This window comes from Saccoglossus kowalevskii, chromosome 18, assembly GCF_978046115.1.
Source record: "Saccoglossus kowalevskii chromosome 18, keSacKowa6.1, whole genome shotgun sequence".
In the NCBI taxonomy this organism is placed as follows: domain Eukaryota; kingdom Metazoa; phylum Hemichordata; class Enteropneusta; family Harrimaniidae; genus Saccoglossus; species Saccoglossus kowalevskii.
Window position 1 is genome coordinate 3,823,840 of NC_140658.1, and position 15,472 is coordinate 3,839,311.

Here is a 15,472-nt window from a genome sequence, read left to right on the forward strand (position 1 = left end):
CTTCACTCACAAGTGTTTAAAAAAAGAGAGAAAGAAAAATTACCAGCTGCCTGAAATACTAAAATATCGATATCATTATGATCATGTATTGTTTGTTTTTTTATTTCAATTATTGAATCTTTCTGGTTTACCTGTTTTTAATTGAATTGTTGTTCCCATATAACTTGTATTATATTTTTATATCAGTATCCCATGGACTGGATCCAGAGTGGGTGCAAATCCAAATTAATTAATTAATTAATTAATTCATTCATTCATTCATAGCTAACATGGTGTTTTACAGGTACAGAACCTACTCCGGAAGCTTCCATTCCTGATCCTTCTCCTACTCTCAAACCTACTCCAAAACCGTCCGCCCCACGCCTCCTCAACCTGACGAGCTCTGTGACCACATTGAATACATCTACAATCCCCCAATAAGCATGACTCACGTCAATAAACTCATGAAAGAACTCGAACAAAATAACGAACTAACAGATGATGAGAGAAGATGCTTGTAACACACCATAACTATGCTACAGCGTGAGGTCCGAAACGTAGGAGCATACGTAAGTGGAAATATTGAAACATGATAGATTATGTCTATCTTCCGTTAAACTACTCAATGTCACTTTTATATTTTTAACAATTCGATATACTATGTTACAAACATGAGTGCTTGCAGCATATCATAACTATGCTAAGGCGTGAGGTCAAATTAGGTGGGGCATACTTAAGTGAAATTTTTAAAACTTTCTAAATCAATGTCACTTGTTTCACCTATTCAATGTATCGTGTTACAATTATGAAAAAGAAATTGCTCGTGCTCGTAGAGAAACGACGTATAAAATAGAGTGAAAATAACATTTTTGATCTGAAAATTTAGCTTGGTAACATATTGTGAATACAAATACATACAAGGTCTTACAAGGTACTTTTTGCTGTCTAAGAGTGCTAAAAATTGACATTATTTTTAATGATTTTTTGACGACATGTATGAGTAAAAGAAATTCTTATATACGTAGAAAATAAAGCATATTATAAATCAATCTGATTAAAATCTGATGTAGTGTACGGGCTTTAATTATTTTGGTTATAAACTTATTTTAATTTTATTTTTTATTACTTTTGTTATTAATGCCCTTTTATCTCATTATTTTACTTTGATTTTGATTTTGTGATTTTTTTTAATTCCGCCAGACCTACATCTGATCCGATGCCTATGTAACGAGATTTCAACGAGACCCACTATCGACGATTTTAGTCAACGAATCACATACCTCCTTCTATAGCGCACATGATGACGTCACCAGGTGGCAAACATACTCAAATAAAATGGCGGATTATACCGACGTTAGCGACCGTGAATAACACGGCTTTTCGGTAAGTTTATCATTGTCAAATGCAACGAAAGTCACTTTTATGTTAATAATGTGACTCGAATGGTTCGACTTTAGATCGTTATTCCGCATAGTTATTCTGGGAGTGTTGATTTTGTTTCCAGCGGTTCGACCGAACACCAGTGTCTTTTTCCAGTCGTCTGCCCTGGAGACGGGTGATGTTTTGTTGACGATCGGGCCAAAATCGTCTACGGTATTGAAGCTGTAAATATTCATCAAATTGTATCAACATTTTGTACATTATACAATAACTCTTTATTAAAGTAATTGAGCTGATTTGGACCGGAATAAAATATTTGTTGTTTGGAACACATCGCAATTGATCAGGAAATATTTGTTTGCTCCAATTTTCTGCATCGATGCCGTGGGCCGGTGACCGTTATACAATTTAAAATCAGTTTGCATTGTTTACTATAGCTGTTTACAGTGTTCTAATCATTACGATTTACTTATTTTTTTGCTTCCATTCTAGATAATTATGCTCAGTGATGTAAAATTGAAGCGATGACTGAATGAACGAACCTTGGCTGGCGAAGATGTATCTGGAAGTGTACACATTTGTTGGAAGTGAAAAAAATATTCAATGTAATGACAAAAATTGTAAAATGCTGTGGAATTTCTTTTGCAAATAAAAATATACTAGCAATTTTCTATTAATGGTTTATTCAAGTGGACAAAATATAATGTACAGAAAGATTGCCCGTATACACTGAAAAGTAAGCAACCGACAGCCTGTATAAAAGGGGGGCTGTGATTGGCTGTTACTTACGCGAGATTTGAACGGGACTTACATATGCGTCGGATCAGATGTATGTAGGGCGGAATTAAACAAAAAATCTCAAAATCAAAGTAAAATAATAAAATAAAAGGGCATTAATAACAAATATAATAAAAAATAAAAATAAGTTTATAGCCAAATTAAATAAAGCCCGTAAACTACATCATATTTTAAACAGATTGATTATAAATAAGAATGATCGAATTAAATGTTTGCTCCATCATTATTTCAATCTCCTATCAACCCTTTTCAATGAAACATATACATATATGCTCTGGAACAATGCGTATACTGATTAGTTTGAGGTTTAAATCCGTGTTTATTAATCACATAGTCTGCATAGTGATCAGTTTTTTTTTCAACTTTTCCACCGAAATATCTTGAATTGTCTATTGTACATTAATACAACTTGGTGACAAGGACAATTTAAAAGACCTGATAATTTTTAGTTTGAAATTGAAATTCATGCATAACAATTACCTAATTTCTAAATTAGCAAATGTTTAATTGTTTCCATTGTTATTTCAAAACCAATCTGCACATATCAATGAAATCTGGCACAATACACCATACCTAAATATGTTTTAGTTTAAATCATGCTTACCAATTAACCTAATCTGCATAATTATCATATTTACAGCTTTTCCATTGATATTTCGAGAAGCAATCATTGCATTTCAATGAATCCTGAAACATAAGTGCCGTGCCATGCTTGCAATCTTGGTAAATTGTCTAATGCTTTTCAAATGATCTACAGTTGTGATTAAATTATGTTTCAAACTACCATTTTTAGTTGCTCCACAGATCTCAAATACAGCTAGTCATATTTTAATAAAGCTTATTAATCCACAACATTTTTAGGAACTTTAATACTGTGGGTCACACTGTTTTTACATTGTGCCACTCAAACAGCCTTATATTAGTCTCAAGTCATTTTTAATTGTAAATATTCTTCATTTTTGCTTATATGTCTTCAATTCTCTCATTACACGGGATGTCTTTCTAAGCTTTTATTTATTCTTATTTATGTTTGCTGGTTTAGGTATTCCGCGACGCGAAAATCACGATATCAACAGATAATGGCCGAGTAATTGTCTTGACAGCTGGAAAGGAAACTAATAAGTATGAAGTGTGCATAGGTGGTAATGGCGATCCTACTGATTCATGTACTGAAGAAGGCTGGACCAAGTATGGCTGGGATGCTTATAAGAGTGCCACGTCTGCTGCCAGTAGTGTTCTCTCAGCAGTTCCAGGTTTAAAATCAATTAAATGGTGGTAATATAATCGCCAAAGCTATATTACTCCGCAAACTTCTCAAAAATATGGGCGGTATTTCACGCGCAGATTAGACTGACTACCTTGTACATCACACAGTTTACACATAGACACTTTGTATTCCTATGCAGATTAGACTGACTACCTTGTACATCACACATTTTACACATAGACACTTTGTATTCCTATGCAGATTAAAACGACTACCTTGTACATCATACAGTTTATACATAAACGCTTGTATCCATATGCAGATTAAAACGACTACCTTGTACATCATACAGTTTATACATAGACACTTTGTATTCTTATGCAGATTAAAACGACTACTTTGTACATCATACAGTTTATACAAATACACTTTTTATTTATATTCAGATTAGAACGACTACCTTCTACATCACACAGTTTATAGCAACCGATTACTAGGCAACTTTCCCTCTACATATGCTATCAAATCATGCTCATACTCAGAGCAATTACAGTATACCACATTTATTAATGAAGTAAAGTTAATATTGTATGATTCTATGTTGAATAAATAATGTGCAAAAAAGTATTCATTTCAGCACAAATTTCACAATTATCTACACAATTATGTTCATATAAATCTTAAACATCCAACATCTATTTTCAGATGTTTGTAAATTGGCCAATTACTATATTGGTGATCATGTCGTTTCTTTCATGAGTATCTCAATTTGTTTTACTCAAAATTACTCAAATTTCAGGCTTGTTTTTCTCATGAAATTATTAATAACATTATCTTATCAGTACTTGACGCATGATACTGTGCTACCATATCTCCCACATCTACATCTGCAAACTCATCAGTGAAATTTGGTCTCAAAGCTAACTCGTGTCCATAACCACACCATTCTATTTGGTGTAAATAATGGTTCTTGGAAAGGCGGTACCCATTTTCCTCAATTCATAATAATTGAAGATCCCATCGTATGAAGCGCAAACAGAATTGGTACCTCCTGTGCTTGGTAGCTGTTTGTTGACAGTCAATTTAATATTAGGTCTGTCAATACTTGCCGACACAATAGACGGAGATTTCAGCATCAGGATTCGACTTATTTCATTCTGTGTGTTCTTTGTGGCTGTGGCTGCGAGGCATAGAACATGAGCTGTTGGGAAAATTGCTCGGAGATCTTTCAAGTTCATGAACTCAGGGCGAAATCCACTCCCCCATTTGACAAAACAATGTGCCTCTATTGGGAGACCTTGGACTGCCAAACACTTTTCCTGAACACACAAAACATTTCTGGTTTCAGAATTTGTTCTGGGTGAGATAATACATATTTGTACTCGCATGTCTTGAAACGTTCATAGCTTAATACACCAATCTCGACCCCCAGCTTTAAGTATTGTTTGTCAATTGTCGCATTAAGCGGCGAAATGATAATAACAGTAGACGTACTGGCGTAGCCATCGACGGCAATGATTAAAGATTTGCCATATCCTGTCGGTAACAAGGCAATGCAGTCACTGTGTCAGCTTCCTTTGAGGCAGTCGATTTGTTTAGGTTTATATGCACAATACATACAATTCCGGCGCAAATTAATATTAAAAAGAGCAAACTTAGAAGAATCACGAATTCAAAACTTTCCACCATGTTGAATTGAACAGTCAATCAGGGTGAAGATAACAGAATTATAGTGACGGCCAATAGCAGCCGTGGAGACAATGGACCGTACCTGACCCTATTTTTTTAACCGCCCTCAGCGTTGAAATTTGGGCAGGGGACCAGACTAAGAAGTAAGCAGTATTACACAATGTTGATAAAAAATAACGAATAATATGAAACAATTACGACAATAAAGTTTTTTCCAACAAGACAGCAAGAAACACAATGATCGCTTAACTTGAGACAACACACGCCATCTGTCTGGTGTTCATACGTGTTATTTTTAATTTCTCGAGATCAGTAATGTTTGACAAATACACTTTGATTGTAGACATATATTCCTTAATTTCGACGTTGGCTTGTTCTATAAAGTGTGTTTCGTGTAGTCAGTTGCAAAAAGGCGGAGATTCAGTTGACATCAAATCGATGCCCTCTACATTGACATAATTTTATTAGCATTGACATCGCCTACAGATGGCGCTCTTGTTACATGTTTTGTGCCACAATTCATGACAGATAGTTTCTGCATTGGAGTCGCGGTTCAATTAGATGTTATTAAGTATTGTACTGTACGAGAACCTGATAATAATTATTTGTGTTGTTGGAATGTTGTTTGAGTTGAAATGGTACCCACCCATGACAAAATAAACGAGTTTGACAAAAAAAAATACCGGGATGAATTTTAGGTATTTCTCTGTTCCGTTTATATCTTTATTTTGCAACACTGATATCTTCAATTGGAAACAATTTCTAGCAGCCTTCCTTTATGCGCCATTTGTTTGTGGCTCAAGTAAACCATTCACTTGTATAACACACACGTCCATGACATAAACCCAGTCTATGATAATTGCCACTGACTTCGCCATCGATAATCAAGAAAGTACTTTCTGTCACAAACAAGCAGTTGTGAGAAACACACAACATGGCAATTTGTATCACCCGAGATCATCTCCAGACAAAGTCAATACAAAAATGTGAAGCGTAAGAAATATTTTAAAAAATACGCACAATTTGGCTTGATGGAAATATAGAAAAATATCACTCACAAGGATTGCAATAAAAATAGGGGCAACGCTATACTGACCTAACTCCACAGCAAAATCTAAAATATAAATCGGTTCATAAAATTGATATAATATGAATAAATACACATAATGAAAATAAGAAGAGGGAAATTATAGAGATTAAAAAGGAATTGCTACTGGCCACACTCCAAAATTATACTAGCTGTACAACCATTATAATATAAGCGTTACAATCCAATGTTGCTCAAATATAGTTTATATATTGTCATACCTTCTCCTTCTATTTTGTCATACTTGTGTATATTGCGTATATTAATTCAAAGAACACAAAACGAATAACTGAAAAAATAAAATGACAAGTACATTTCATTGCATAGTAAGACCAGTAGTAGAATAATATATAGACTTTATGGAATTCACGAAGTGATGTCAAGTGATTTGAAAAGAGAAGTACATCATGTTCTTCATGTGCTACCCGTCATTTATCATTCTGAATAACAATCTGTTATTGTTTCTGTATAAACCGTGAGGTGTAGATCAGACACGAGACATAGATACCATCTAAGATGATTATGCGAAATGTAATAACTCGATAACACTGATTATATATACTAAAATGTATACTGTTATAGCTAGTGGCAAGAAGTTCTGTGGAATAAAGACGCTAAAATGTATATGCTCCGCTCTTGTGTGAATTCTGGCTACCTGATGACCAAACACATAACAGAAATTCAATACTTTTACAGTGTAAAAATCAGTGATACAAAAGATTGTTGTATAGACCAGTAGATACACGGATGCAAAAGACACAATCAATAAATTATTATTCATAAATATACACAATATAACCATACGTGAAATTATTTAAAGATCCAGGTATACTATAAATAACCTTCTAAATAATAAGATTATTTCCTTGCAAGTCACGCTGTAGTTAACAATGCTTGTAATGCCTTTTGTGGTCGGTCTTCTGGTTTTCGCCGCACGCAGTGATGCATGGTCTCAAATTTATTATCTTTACTACTTCCAGGTATCAGTAGCAGCCATTGTGAGAGCGAAAGTGTGAACTCCGTGTAGAGACAGCTCCTTAACCGGATGTGCATTGTGGTCATTGCCGTGGCATCGTAGTTCAACGATACGAGGGTGGCAGATGTACATCATACGGCAAATCTGTTTAGTCGGTTATACACCTTGATGCTTATGGGTATTAGTGCTATAATCTTGTAAATTAACTACGAGTTTTCGTGAACATAGGCTGTGTAAGCGATTAACAGCACTCATAAGCATAGCCACACCTCCAATATCCAAACGCCCTATAAACTTTATAGTGATAACGCAAAGGGGTGAATAATTGTATGTTCCCACTACATTATATTTAATAATAGACAAATGGGTCACGTGCAACATCACACTTCTATCACCAGTTATTGTCCCAATCCACGGCCGCCTTCATACAAGGTTGTAATTTATTGAAATCACTACTTGAGATACCACTCAATTAGTGGCCTCGACCAATTTCAATCCAAACGTTACATCAATTTATATGAGCTTTATTTAATTATGTCACTTGCCCTTTAATGACGATTATGTTCAAAAGTGAAACGGACATACCCAAGTTGGTATTCATACAATACATAATTTGTAATATTACATTATCCGAGTCCTTCCATCATCAACGATATTACTGTGTTTTTTTTATAAATCTATCCACACTTTTCAAGGCACAGTTTTAATTAAAACAATGATTCACTATGGATGTAAGACTGCATGTATAACTCTATGCCAGGTATACTTGGTTTAATACTCGAATAACAAAAAATATTCTGTATATTACTATAGCCTCAGACGTAGCGAATGGTCTGAAAAATATATATCCAATAGTATTAGAGATAATGTATGATAAATTAATGGTAGTAAAATTAAAATCATCTCTTTTGTCCTATAGTGTGATAGAATCAAATTCGACACTTTAATGATCTTTGATCATTGTTATGATATTGTAGATGACAATTAATTCGATAGCATTAAATAAACATTTGTTGCTGCTAAATTTGTTATGGATCATCATGTGTAATTTAGTTAAGGTAAAGTTCGACCAATCAGCCAAGGCGAGTCAGGAATAATTTCATCTGTTGAAAAAAATGGCGTTTAGGCGGTCATTTTGAAAAGAATTGAAAGAAATGATGTGCTTCAACGTCTCTTAATGTCCAATATTCCTATCGGTCTTCCGCATGAATTGACTTGAACAGTGGAAATTACATACCCAACCACATTTCTTCAAACAATTATCAAATAAATCAAATAAATATTGCATCGTACATAAATGATGACAGCGATTTACTAGGCCTATGGCCTATGTATGATTTGTGTGATGTGCACATGCACGGTGCGACTAGTAACAATTACCTAACCTACCGGTCCTCACGGCCACAGTTGCCACGATGCATCTCAATAAAATAACATCTAAAACCAAAAAGCAGAGCCGATATTGTAAATACTTGTACATTAATAGTCTGGTTTTTGCAGCCAGCAATAATGAAATTGCAAGAATGGCATTGGCAAATTCGAATGTAGCCATGTCTAGGGCATGGATATGATTTATTGTCTTTGCCCATTAATGTAATGTTGTAATAGTGTCTATGAAGTATGTGATCATGATTAATCTCCATGGTCATTTGTGACCATGCCATTGATTATTCGGCATATGCTACCACACACTGTATAATATTGAGCAGAATGTCATGCAAGAAATTGCATTTCATTCACTACATTGGCATGACTGGTTGCACCCATTCTTACTTTTTCATGACCATTGTTTGGCTCACTACAATTTTTTTGTGATTTCGGCTGATTGTAATGTGTTAATCAGAGTGCTTTTATCATGCTTGTGTTGTTGTTATTGTTGGTAAATGGCCATAGCAGTAATGTACATAACTGTCATTTATTAGACAGAAACTGATAGGTGCCATTTCCTTGTGCTTATGTCTACATACACATGTACATCGTTGAAAGTTTTGCTGTCGCCAGCTGCCATTCTTGAAATAGTTCCACCGATCAACAGTTCGTGCCACTCGCCCCAACCTTAAAGAATGACATGTGTTGTCATTTGTTATTAAGGCCAAATTTTATTTTTATGGAAATAAGTTATCTTTTTCTAAAATAAACATATTAATATCACCATATAAAAACAACAATTGTTTAAAATGATTGTATTTGATATAGACTGAACATGTTGGGAACAAAATAAATCTAAAATAATAAAATCCCTGCCTAACTACCCTCATAATGGTTTGAGATCTTTTTAACATGGTCCACATAAATAATGATGGATGAACTGTACAAACAGGTCCATGCATTTACATTCTACGTTTCTGGTTTTATGTTGACTCATTTACAACCCTGTCATTGGTAATACCGAGATTTTACTCCTTAGAGCATGTGTATGGGCTGTCTTATGCAAACCACCAATGTCTGTGCACATGGTCAATTCACACAGTTATAAGTCAGATGGCACACTGCCATTGCCATGCGATAAATTCATGACTTTTACGGGTTATATCAGTCTGATGCATGTATATCATTCATATATATCATTTACATTTAATGTAGTCTCTTTGCACCTACTTTATATTTCCTATTCATTCTGAATGGACAGTTGGATGAACATACAAGAGCCTAAAAGTAAGGAGGGTATATTTGTATGACACCCTGTAATTATGCATGATTTGGGTCTATTATACTGTCTTGTACAATGTTGTAAATAGTTAACTACTGGTTTTGTACAGTTTATTGTTGCTGCACATTTACTTATTGAAAACAACAAGATATATTATTTTCGGCAATATGACTACTACCAAATTGGTTGTCAGTTGTGATACCTATCATTTGGGTCTTCCGTCAACACTTATGCGCTTTTGCACCATGATTCGTTTCATGCGAATCATACCAGATTTCATCATGACAACACTGATTTACCTCATTATAATGTAAATGTGCATAACCTGTGTTTATTTTCATTGAGAGGATACTTGAATGCACGCTAGTGCTTTCAGAATCCACTCGCCAGTTATTTACAATGTGCCTCAAGATTTAATTATGGAAAGTCCAATCATTTCCAAAGCATTATCTATTTCAACAATGTTTTTCCTATTGAACATTCCTCTACTCAACACCTTACTCAAATCATTCATTACAATTATATAATCCTTACCACTTACTTGTTTATTTTCTTCCAGGCGAGATACTTCAACCATCACCTGTATCTCATATTGGTTTAAACTAGACAATTATTTTTATTTTATTCTTACTCGAATGTTTTTTTGTAAACTTGTTTATTGTTGGTTAAGATAAAAAATTAAACGTTATTATTTCCTTGTTCATTACAGACGATTATTTTATTCACACTAGTTTTACATTGTTGTCTTCCAATTAGTCATGCTAGTGATGTCTAGTAGCAACTGGCCAAATTACAATCGAGTGATGGGTGGGTCACAGTCAAGTAAAATAGAATAATTCTTCCAAGTACTTCAACCTCCCCATCTTGATTCAAATGACATAACCAAAAGGCTTAAGACATCACCTACTTCCTATAACACACAACACCATATTCACATAATTGTTCATACATGTATACATTATCACAGCAAAATCAATTCCATAAATTTACCAATGGCTCAAGCAAATCATTTGCCCATATTAACTATAGCCTCTTATGTAAGCCATCTAATACTTTTGTCTTGTGTTTCAATTACATAACGTTAGTTCAAAAATGTCAGCTTCTATTATTTAAACACTCGGGAAAATACAATCCCATTATCAAGGCCATGTTTATATTGCGCTGATCCCGCTAACGCTGGATAGCTATTCACAATATTTAAAGGGTCAAATGTACATGTTTATCTATTTCATATACAAATATGATTTAAGCATCATCACATTTTTGCCGAAGAGTTAGAAAAGTACCACATTTCTATTATCTAGCATATCGATTTTATAGCTCAACGTAATCTCATTTCCTTTTAATGCCTTCTCACTTCTAGAAAAAAAGCACATTCTGAATGTTTCTGAAGAAAATTGCTTTTAACACGCCTTGTTTTGCATTAGGCACATGAATCCGCTACACGTGTGCGCCGCAGTTTTTTGCATGCAAGCGTTATATCCAACTAATACTTTCACCAAGTTGGGAAACAGAATAGTACAAAAAAAGACTCTCTCATCTCTGATATTAAAAGATGGCAGTCTCACTGCAAAACGTGCAAGACAAACTTTATATCACTAGAAACTTTTACTAAAACTTGTATAACTGATAAAAGACACCATTCTCGACGACTTACCACAACTTAGCGATAGTGACCGTGATGACGTGATGACTTATAAGGAATTTAACACAACGGTTAAACTTCCTGCTGCTGAACATACTCTTGGTATTGATGGGATACAATATGAATTGTACCAGAAATTTTGGAATGTCATTGGTCGAGATTTCTTTGATGTTATGTACCACTCTGTTCGGGATAGTATCATGCACTAGGACGTTTGTTACTTTACTTCCCTAGAAAAAAAACGAAACACTATTTAAAACAGCACTTTGTGAATCTGCTCTGTCGTGACTACAAAGTACTCAATAAAACATTGTCACTGCGACTTATCTTCGTTATTGGTTCAATTATACATACTGATCAAAGTTGCAGCACTCCAAACCGTCACATTCAAGACAATATCAACTTACGCCGTGATTGTATTGATTATTCCAACATTAATAACTCTCCCCTGGGGATTGTCGCCCTGGACCAGGAAAACGCTTTTGATAGAATTGAATTCCTTTTTAAAACTTTAAAATATTTTTAGATTGGCAAGTTATATCCGTCTCATATTATAATGCACAATCATGATTCAGAATAAACAGCGCCCTCACATCTCCTGTTTTACTTTCCCGGGCATACGTCAGGGCTGTTCATTATCGTCACTTCTTTATGTTATTGCCATCTCATCATTACTTATAAAATCAGGAAAGAAACGAAAATTAAAGGTATCAAAATTGCGATTAGCGGGTCTTTGAGGCTTACTTTCAATAGATCGCAGCTTAGAGGCTGCCCTGCTTTGACAGCTTATGCAGACGACGTCGAATTTTTCCTCACTCGCTGTCGGGATTTTGAGAAATTAGGAAAATGGCTTTGTATATGTGAATGTGCCTCAAATGCTAAAATAACCTATGAAAAATTAGAAGGATTATGGATTGGCTCCTGGCGAAGTCAAAACATTTCGCCACAGGGCAATTAATGGGTCTGCTTTGCACCAATCTCAATATGTCACTTCTCCATCTCCCACCATTTTATTCAGACTTATCAGATTGTTTAAAATCGTTAGACAAGAGACGTAATATTTATCTTAATGCGACTAGTTTACTTGCTCTACCTCTTTTTTATAACCCGCTAATACATCATCCAGTGCGAAAAGAACCATTTAATTGTGAGCACTATGGAATTGTAATAATTGGGAATTTGTCTGACACTTCAAACAAATTGTGGTTTCAAGCTCACATTTTGTGAATGAAGTCAATATCTGCTTTGAATGTGTCTTTAATTGCAGTCTCAAGCCCATCCACGATAACATTCCAACTAAATGGAAAAAGTCGTTAACACAAAACAACGATGTTAATGCTGTTGAGTTCATTTTCACGAACCAAGTCCTGAGTTTGACGTTAAAACTGCATCCGATTTTTGAGTTTTTGGACTTGTGAGAATGAGGTTACTCTTTGCCACAACTGCCTCCACACTTGGGCAAGGTCTAGTACCTGTAAGCCTAGGGTGCCAACTTCCCCAGTTTGGTTGACGTCAGTAAGGTTATACGGTATTAAAATTCTTGCAAAAACAAATCAAGGTGAACAATATTTCATGCAAATATGTATATCTATGTTTGTTTCTGTTTTTCTTGGCATTTGGCAGGGGGAGTGGTTGTAACCTCCTTTAGTGAGAACCAGTGTAACTCGCGTGCCAACGGGATGGTAAGGTTTTCAAAGTAAAAGTTACAAGACTTAGTCACATTGTAATTTCGTTTTACTTATCAATAAATTAAAAATCACTACTACTACTACTATGCAGCAATTAGTGTGAAGGTTCAAGAACACTAATATGCAAGCAAAATAGATACATTCCTGCATAGTTACCGAAAGTGTGTGCGAACTTTATCCGGCAGCTAGACTTTAAATTTACATAATGGAAGTCCTTACTCCAGTATACCCATGTTCTTCTGAGGCTAAAAATAGCAATCACCACTACCTATCAGCGGTACAATAGGAATATTATACCACTAAGGCTTGTTGTGGAACTGATGTGCATGCCACCATACTTGTCCCTAAGTATCAGTCTATTTACATACATGTACTTGCACGAACACCATTTTTATTGCAAAAATAATTATTAGTTAGCTATTTAGATAATACCCACACAGTACCAACATATCACACAATTAGTAGGTACATATAAAGTAATATAATATTATGAGGTGATAGTGTTACCATTATATTTCATTCACAGGGTACTATATGCCAGTGGTAAATTTAAATACTGTGTTGAAATACAAAAATTAAAATACAAAATGAGGAATATTGTAATTGAACATTTACAAAATACAAATTTACTCGCAGTCAGGTCGTTGTTCATTGTTGACATTTTTTGCATAAATGTTACAAAATTGCTTAGTAATGCTTAGTGTATTACACAATTAAATAAAACTAGTTTTCAATGGTATTTAGATAATAATAATCATAACATACCAATATAGCACGAGCATGCACTATGCTATTGATAAAGAGCCATTGCTTGAAACAACGACCTATTTTTAATAGTTACTTTGGACTACGATTACCAAATATTATCTACTATATATCATAGTAATAGCATTTGAATGGTAAGAAACACAAATAAAAGTTAATACATATTCACAATAGTTTGTTTCACCTATTCCATACCAAGATATCATGATCTGAACGTCATGACACTTTTACATACAAAACAATGAATTAAAAAAGTAACACATGTCTGAAGATTTCTGTACCCTCACATTCTGCATTGTTTTGGTCGAAAATATCTATCTTATAGCTTAACTTATCCTCGTGTCTTTTCAATGTCTTTTTATGTCTAGAAAGAAAACACATTCTGAATGCTCCTGTTCCGTGACTTACTTTACTAATCTCAATTGTATTATCCTCTTGTCTAGTTTCCAGATATTCTAACACAACAAATAATCCAATGTTCATCTGTTCTGCATTCTTCGTGCATATGGCGTGTGCACGTGTTCTCTAAAATCGCTTGAATTGGTAAAACACTTCTCGTAATGTTTGCACTGAAATGGCTTCAACCCTATACGTGTACACATGTGCTGTTTTAGTTGGCTAGAGTGAGTAAAACACTTCTCGCATTGCTTACACTGAAATGGCTTCAACCTTGTCAGTGGCGGATCCAGCAAAATGTATTGGGGGGTCCAAGCTATGCTTAAGATATACGGACCGTAAATCGCAGAGAATCTATGCGTAATCCAGATGATACGAATCGTCATGCGTTTGGGGGGCATGGCCCCCCTGCCCCCCTCTGGATGTCTAACCATGTGCTGTTTTAGTTGGCTAGAGTGATTAAAACACTTCTCGCATTGCTTGCACTGAAATCGCTTTAACCTTGTATGTGTACACACATGCGCTGTTTTAGATCACCAATCTGAGTGAATCACTTCTTACATTGTTTGCACTGAAAACGCTCCAACATTGTATGTGAAAGCATATGCTGTTTTAGATTACCAGGGTAAGTAAAACACTTTTTGCATTGCTTGCACTGAACTGGTCTCAAACCTGTGTGTGTCCTCATGTGCCGGTTTAGAACTCCAGACGTAGTAAAACACTTCTCGCATTGCTTGCACTGAAATGACTTCAACCCTGTATGTGTAACCATGTGCCATTTTGGATTATCAGACTGGGTAAAACACTTCTCGCATTCCTTGCACTGAAATGACTTCAACCCTGCATGTGTAAGCATATGCTGTTTTAGATTACCAGTGTGAGTAAAACATTTTTCGCCTTGCTTGCACCGAAATAACTTCAATCCTGAATGTTTAACCATGCGCTGTTTTAGATGGCTAGAATAGGAAAAACACTTTTCACATTGCTTTCACTGAAATGGTCGCAAACCTTTTTGTGTGGCCTCTACTGTTATTTGGTTTTGAATGCAATGTTTTTCACTGTTTTGTTCTGTTTTGATCAAATTTATAAACAGTTGAGGAAGAGTCTCACTTCTTGAAAAGAAAATGTTAAGTAAATGTCATGATGCGATCTTCAATACATTTACAGCATCATCCGATTATACCTGCAAAGTAAAAAATCAATGTGTAAATG

The 15,472-nt window shown here is 34.9% G+C and overlaps 1 long non-coding RNA gene across 1 annotated transcript; it reads left to right on the plus strand.

Moving 5' to 3' along the window:
* The first annotated feature begins 1,294 nt into the window (after nt 1-1,294).
* On the plus strand, nt 1,295-2,030 carry LOC146731496 (uncharacterized). Its single transcript, XR_014927088.1, has 2 exons — nt 1,295-1,362; nt 1,852-2,030. It is a non-coding gene; the product is annotated as an uncharacterized LOC146731496 (long non-coding RNA).
* The last annotated feature ends 13,442 nt before the right edge of the window (nt 2,031-15,472 follow it).